Raw genomic sequence first — 8,275 nt, forward strand, 5'->3', positions numbered from 1 at the left:
AAAAAAAAAAATCACAATAACCAATGAAAAGATGAAATGTGAAGAGGGAAAAATGTTACTTCTGGAGGCATTTTTCTCAAACCAGTGAGAACACAGCTTTTCACCTTTGTGGTGCAAAGGTCAGCTTTCGCTGCAGGGCGAGTCAGCCCAGACTTAAAGAAGCAACTTTCCCTTTTTTCTTCTACAGAGGGATAAAACTGTGTGTGTGTGTGTGTGTGTGTGTGTGTGACGGAGAGAGAGAGAAATTCTGTTAACATAAAAGTCCAAACCCAGTGCCTACGAAACGGGCCGTGTGCATTAATATGCTGTAAATAATATCTGCATGTTCCGGCGCTTCAAAGCAACTCTCAGACATTAGATCCACATAAACTCTGTGTTTTATTCTACTTCTAGCAGCTTCACTCATCTATCGACAAAGAAAAGATTAAGATTTGTCTGCAGGAAGTTCAGAGTAGCCATATCGAATTATTACACAATTTAAATATTTAAGTTTTCCATCCAGAACTCGGTCCCCAAATGCTCGTTTTAACGTGAAGTTAAAAGTTGCGTAAAAGAGGAAATGCCAGGATTTTAATCATCGTAAAACATGTAAATTGCGTATGCACTTCTCAGTTTTTAAGCTTTTATTTCCTTTAAAAGAAACCCCTAAACCCCCCCTCCGCAAGTTAGTTTTCCGATGCTGCTGACTTTGCGCTAAACGTGAACATAAGAGCCGATTGTGATCTTCCTAGAAAATGTAAAAAAAAAAAGAAAAAGTCCCCATCTCACCTAGAATTTTTTCAAATTTTGACACAAAATGTGGTGCCCCTTGTGGGGACATTTAAAAACTGCAGGCAGGGAAGCAAGATGATGATGAATTATTTCTGTGCTCCCCTTACTAAGAACTCATTAGAAACGTTCTAGCAGAGGGTTAAATGTTTTGAGCTTTTTAAAGGACAATATAAGCTCCTCTAAACGAGCACAAACCTTTTGAGCAAATTATTTAAACCAGGAAAACCTTAAACTTGTCCGTTTATTTCACGTGAACAGAACCAAAACAATCAGAGTTTAAATATTTTACTTTATATTATCAGTTAGATGCAACGATCGAAGTATTTGCTTTCTTGAATCCATAAAAAGAGTTTAGCAAAAGTATCTAAAGGGATGAATTTAGATAAGAAAAGTAGTCATTATAATATTGTGGCTCTTTATTCAGTTATATTGGATTATAATCACTGATGCGTTAATTTATAAATCTTTTCTAGTCAATTCAGGAGCTTTTTTTAATGATTCTATGTACTGTTTGGAATATGATGCAGTTATATTTGCATAAACCTGCACACACTTTCTGTAGGACTGAGCGTTTTGTGTTTAAGAGTTTGTTTCAATCTGCTGGTTTATTTGAACATCGTCGGCGTAAATCAATGTTCTGACAGTGCTTTAATAATCTGTTAACCAGGAGATCCTGGCTGTAAAGACCGTCGCAGAAAGAGGGGGAACACTTTGACTAACTGATGAATGGAGTGAGTGAAAAGGGGAGGAAAGGAAAAAAAAAAAAAAGAGGGAAGTCTGATTAATAATTGCAAGGCTGCTAGGTGCCGATCCGCTGGCTTCTCACTTCAGTGGGCCGGTGCGGGGATCTCGCCCTCGGCCGTGTCGGTGGGGCTCATTAGGGAACCTCTGGGGACCTGACAGAAATTGTTAGCGGGATGTGATGGCCGAATCAGACGAGTCCCGCCCCCCCCTTCCCCGTCCTTGCTCCACCGCCACCCTTACTTCCTCCCTCATTTCCCACCAACAAGCCCCTTATGCCCGGACAGAAAAGGAGAGGAAAGTAAAAGAAAGGGGAGAGAGAGGGGAGGGGGGGAACCTCCAGTCCTATAACAAGGCTGCCTGTACTACACCTGTAATCAAACTGCTTTCCAAAAAAAGCGCCGGGGGAGCGCGGCCGGCTACCGGGCGCCCTCTGATTGGAGCCGGCGGAGGCGAGGAGATCCATAATTGATGTGTGAGCACAATTACAGGCCTCCAGACATCAGCAAAGTGTTGCACAAGCGCGCCTCAAGGATAGCTGAATTTTGAGCAGGCATTGCATAAAAATCAAGGATCGCTCCCTCCCTCCCTCCCTCCCTCCCTCCCTGCCTGCCTGTCTGTCTGTCTGTCTGTCTGTCTGTCTGTTTNAGTGCTACATCTTCTTATCCTGAATGTTGAAACCATTTTGTGTCCAGTCAGTGTGTCTTAAACGTGCCAAGTTAGTATAATGGATGAGTGAACGCGGGCTCACATCACCGCTTCATGATTTCTCCGTCTGGTGGATGTTTTGGACTATAAGGGCGTTTCTTTTGTGCTCGTTCTCTCCCCCCCTGAATAAACTCTTGATCTATTTTTGTTGCCGTTCAGCGTGATCGAAATCCAGGCTTTCAACTTTATCTCCAGCACACGTTGAACTTTAAACCTTCAGACTCAAAAGGCGAAGTATGGAGCTCAAATGAACTTTGAGATTACGGTTAGAAGAGGGCGATATCTCAATTATACCTGACGGATTGTGTGTTTCCGTGTGAGACGTCTTGAATGTTATGTTGTGACTATAAAGTATAAACTTTCACGGCAGTGTTCAGACCATCTGCATCTAATTCATCGGGAGTTGAGTTTCTCTGACACAATATCCAGAAATATCTTGTGTGTGTGTGTGTGTTCGGACAGAGGGAATGCTGAAAGCAAAGGGGAAGTTAAGCGAGACAACAAATGCTCTGAGATCGTGATTTTAAAATCGGACGAATGGCTCCAGAGAAAACGAGCGCGGGATTTATCATCCGGCAAGTGTTCGGACTTTTTAAAAACACTGTAAACTGCAAAACATGCCCTTTTTTTTTTTTTTACAAATTCCTGACCACAAATGGAGTTTTACACCACCTGAAATATCCACTGCTAAACAAAACAATGTTTTAAACTCTACATTTAGCTGCTTGCGTCCAAATAAACTATATTTAAGTTCATTCGGGTTTTCTTTTTTTGCATGCAAAACAAAAACTGTCCATTAGAGTTGTTAAATCAAAACATTGAATCTTAATATTTATGCAGGGATTTAGCTCAGATGATAAAAATATTTGGATGAAACCTATTATATTATAGGTTTATTATTATAGGTTTATATTATTATATATATTAAGATTTGAGTTTGAGGCCAAATCACTCAGCCCGGCGTTCCACTACTTTAATTCTCCAAGTGAACAAAAACTCTTCAGTTAGCTTTAACTTTTTATATAATATTGTTTCCATAATGAGGAATTTATGCCTCTAAGGCAGTTAAATATCAAGAACTAACTACAGGACTTACAAAACGTTGAGGGGGAGAAAGTCTGTGTTGAAGGAAACGATTTTTAAAATTGTATTTCCAGAGTAAAATTGAAATGTGGATAAAAGTCAAAATTCTAGAGGGGAAAAGTGTTTTTAGAGTAAAGTATAAATGCAGGAAAGGTAGAAAAAGTGTCATAATAATGGAAATAAAGTAGCTTTTTTTGTCTTTTTGTTGAGAAAAATCATAAACCAAACCATCATTGGTAAAAAGATTTATTTTAGCCATGCGTCTTGTGTAAATGCTGAACTTCAGAATGGATTTTAATAAAAGGGGAATCCTTTCAGTACAAAGTAAACGAAGTTTAAGCTGAATACAACCTGTAAAAGACTAAACTCCTCATCGTTTGGGCTTCAGTGCGAGTTTTACCAGAGAACAATAATAAAATAAGCTATTTTTAGGAGGTTTAAATGACAACAACGTAAACACGGACATAAAAACCATAAACGAAAAAAAAAAATAATATAAATTTAACAGAACCTGATTTAATTCGAAGAAACCAAATGAAGATTTTGAGAAGATGAGCGGACTCATGAAGATTTTCGGAGGAAAGAGTTGCACGAAATCCAAAATCGGGATAATTTAGGAACGCCTTGATCCAGTTTTAGTTTTGTTGAATCTTTGCCCTTTTATTGAAATGACTTTTCCTTTTTAATCATGTGTAGTTGAAACGGCTTTGGTTGACAAAGTGAAAACGGACAAAACTTAACAGTTTTCCATCTCTGCGAACAAATTTAGCAGTTCCTGCGTTTCTTTTATTTTGTTCTGAACTTCTCACCAGCAGACAGTAAACTCTGATTGAATGACAGCCAAGAATTTGTTCCGTTACCCTCTGCCGGATCTCTGAAGTTATTAATGAGTTAAAACTCTTTTGAATTGGAGTTAAAACTCAAAAGGTGAACGTTAGCCGTAATCACGCGGCGACCTCGAGAGATTCAAACCGCCGCTGAGCGCTCTGCGTGGGAGTATTGTGGGATTTTAAAAAAACCCGCACATTTTAACAATCCGAACGCTCGTTGTGATCCCATCGGGCTGACCCTTGAGTTCAGGTGGAGGGGAAAAAAACAAAGCGGCTCCGGTTTATTGAGAAATGGACCGAGCGTTCAGATCCGAGCGGAGAATAAACCCGTGTGAACCGTGAAAACAATCTGCATGGAAGCGTCTCGGTGATATCTACGGAGAGGGACGGGGGAGATGAAGAGGATGAGAAGCCTGGCAGCTTTCAGTGCCGAATCTAGTGTCTTCACCCTTGAGTGTCAACAGGTGAAAGTGGGCGATAACGCTGTTTGATGTTGCCAGACAGAATTTCCACCACCCAACTTCACTCCTTCTTCTCCTAGACCTCTCAGCAGACTTCAAAGCCCCCCACCTCCTCCCTCGTCTATCTCTCTCTTCTCACTTTAATCCACTGCAGCAGAGCTCTTCAGTTCAAAGCGTTCAGGAGCACCCTCTCTTCGCTCCGAAAAAGGGGGGGGGGAAGAGTAAAAAAAAAAAAATCCAACCCAAACTTTTTCTTCACCTCCCCACCACCGCTATCACCGTCAGCAATTACAGCACTGACCAGCTCCCGCTATTAATTAATCCCACAAAGAGCGTTCATTTCCTGTCTTTCTCGGATTGACGAGATGAAGGGGAGGCGGTGTGTGAGAAGGGGGAGGGGGGGGGGGGGTGCCTGTTTCAAAGGCGATTCAGTTTGACCAAGCCAAAGAGAGTAGAAAGGAGGACGAGAAGAAAGACCTGCTCTGCTAAAGTAGGTGGAGGTGGAGGGCGCATTTGATACAGGGTCCCACTTGAATGTGATTGAATGCTTTGTTGCCGAGAGCTCTTCGCTAATCTTTACCTGCACAAAAATTCAGAGCGCCGAAAAAAGAAGAAAAAAAAAATGCTCCGAAATAAGGCTTTAGAGCTGAAAGGTTTTTTTGGCTTGGGTGGGCGAGATGGTCAGGGAAGAGGTTTCATGCCTCGGCCCGCGCGCTCTCACTTCCTGTAGCCTGTCGGACTTTCTTCTCTCAATGGAAAAGATGTTTTTCCTCCAAGTGACAAATCGTTAGTGGGAAAAAAAAAACAGAAAAGAGAGGTCGGGGTGGAGCTGGAGAAACGGCGGCAAAGTGATTCAGAGGTTTCATTCATGTCCCTGCGTGCTTTTATGTTTGAATGGTGTGACACAATCTAATTGCTGGAGTGATCTTCTTCTCAATGGGGGGAGGTGTTGGACCCGATCCCTGGGTGGGCCCGCTCTGTAAGGATGCTCCGAACATCACCTGGATGAGCAAATCCAAGCCAGCCAAGTCCGGCTGTCAACGGGTCGGACGGGACGGACTCTGACTGAGCGCGCTCTGTTTTAGATTAACCTTTGTCTTCACCTCACCGCGGCTCTTAACCTGGAATTATCTCAGGCGCGATGGTTTGTGTTACGGCCGGTCAATTGGCTTTGACCCCTTCGGGTGCCCTGGTTATTACCAAATATCTTTGTAGACCCAAGTGTTGTCAGACCGGCGGAGAAAGCCATCGCGTTTTAGGATTGCCTTCACTGCGCGGTGTTACCACCCCTTTGAGCGTTTGAATCAAAAGGCAGATCTAAAAGTTGTTTTAATTTTTGTAAATTTAGTCTATTACCTGATACATACAGTATGAAAGGGTTTCATTAACTTCAGTGTGACAACAGTGTCCCAAATAACTAATTTAAGTCCATTATCTGATCATAAATCATCCTAAATCATCTCAGAACACAGTGACATGATTTATAGTTTGGTTTAATGATAAAATTGGGATTGTAGATTATTCAACATAAAATATTTGTATTTTAAAGAGTTAAATTCTGATGTCAAAGCCCACCATTTCAATGCAAAGACCAGGAACACATACCTTTAAAATTGTTATTTAAAAGTTATTTCCCACATAGACAAACATGAAATCAACCCATTATATCAGCTTGTTTGCTCATCTTAACAAATAACTTTAACGCAGCAGCATCTAGAAACTTACCTAAATATAATCTGTCTGTAAATGGTTGATTTAGACCAGGGGGGTCAAACTCCAGGCCTCGAGGCTCCGCTGTCCTGGAAGTTTTAGGTTTTTCTGCTCCAACACACCTGATTCAAACGGTTTAATTACCTCCTCACCAAATCATCAAGTTCTCCAGGAGCATGGCAACAAGTCTTTCATTTAAAGCAGGTGTTTTAAAGCAAGAACACATCTAAAACATTCAGGAGAACGGCTCCTGAGGAACGAAGTTTGACTCCCTTGGTTTAGAACAAACCTCATTTTAAGACGATTCAATCAATACATCACATAAAGACCTAACGCTCTTAGAAGGAATTAACATCTTTTTGCCACTTTTCATGCCTATTTTAAACTAAGATCGTCTTATGTTGGGAAATAATGGAATTTTACGTGTTTGGTCAAACCTTTAAAAGAACTTTCTGCATGTTTGCGTTCAATAAAATGAGATCTTGGCGTGTCCGGACCGTCACATCTAATCTTAGCTCATTATCTGTAAAACTTATGGTCCTTATGAATCCATCCAATGGTTCAAGAGATATTTTGCTAACAGACACTCAGGGTTGTCTCCTACAGTTATTACCAAACTTTTAAGCAGAGATATCAAACATATGTGGGGATGACTCTGACCTTCGACCACTGCAAATTCCAACTCAGTTGTAGTAAAATTAACTGAATTATAGTAATTTTGATTTGAGTTTAACATCTACAGTCAAATATTTTTGATGTAATCTAATTATATTCTGGAAATTTAATTAATTCTAAAGGGGATCATGAGATATTTTGCTAACAAACAGGGTTGACTCTAATAACTCATGGTAGGTTTTAAAGCAGAGATCCCAAATTTTGTGTTGGGGATCAGTCTCAGCAACTTCCACACCAAATTTTTAGCTCAGTATCTGTAAAATGTAGTGTTACAGCCATTTTTGTTTGCTGAAGTCAATTAGCTGTGGCAGCCATTTTGAATTTTGACTCTTATCAGCTGGTAGATGTGAATATGAACACACCTGTGCACATTTTAGGGAGCAGGCAGTAATAAACATAAAGCACAATCAATTATTTAAGTAGGAATATGATGCAAACGTGGCTTTCTGTTGCAGTTTTACAATTAAAAGGCAATGTTTTGTAGTTTAGATGGATAAGTAGTGCAATATTGTTTCAGCTGTCCTGCAAAGCTTAGTCTTTTGGGTCAAAACTCCCAAATTTTGCATACGACCCGGTGTCCTGTTGCTTGATGCTCGCTATAAAGTCCGTCTGGGTTCTAACTTCTGCCTGGTTAGTTGAGCAGAATCACATGTTCGCATCACATTGTGTCCTCCGCTGCGGCAGGTGTGAGGGGAACCGAAAATCCTCGATGCAGGAAGTGAAACCCTAAATATTCAGCCGGTGCAAAGAGATGAGAGGGGGGGTAAGAGAAGAGGTCGTTTCCACTGATCCCGAATGTCTGCGGGTCCAGTGCTCGGTCTCCTCAGGCGAGGCCAGATGTTCTCACACATGTACCGCCGTTCAAACACGCCAGAGACGTTTATGAAAAGGAGGGAGGGGAAAAAAAAGCTTGTTTTTCTATCATTCATCACCCTGATGTCAGAAGTCATTTTATCCCACTTGTTTTCCTTAAAGAGTGGCAACAAAAACTCTTAGAATTAATGGCCGCTCCCGATTGGATGTGATGTCCGTTTCCTGCTAAATGTGTGGCCAGACCTCCGAGTTTGTTTTTCTTTTATTAGAGTTAAAGCACTCTCTAATGTCGCAGGGGTCTCTGCACCTTGCCGAGGCCTGTCTGGGATGTATTTTCACACACGGCGGAGCTGTCAGTTTGCCAATGAGTCTGTTTCGACGTAAGATGCTCTTGCCCCTCGCACAAAATCTGAGCTGGCACTGTGCAAACACGGAGCTTCCTCCAGGATAATTTGGTCCTCGGGGATGGACTTATGAGCTATT

This window comes from Kryptolebias marmoratus, linkage group LG23 (genome assembly GCF_001649575.2).
Source record: "Kryptolebias marmoratus isolate JLee-2015 linkage group LG23, ASM164957v2, whole genome shotgun sequence".
Taxonomy (NCBI): domain Eukaryota; kingdom Metazoa; phylum Chordata; class Actinopteri; order Cyprinodontiformes; family Rivulidae; genus Kryptolebias; species Kryptolebias marmoratus.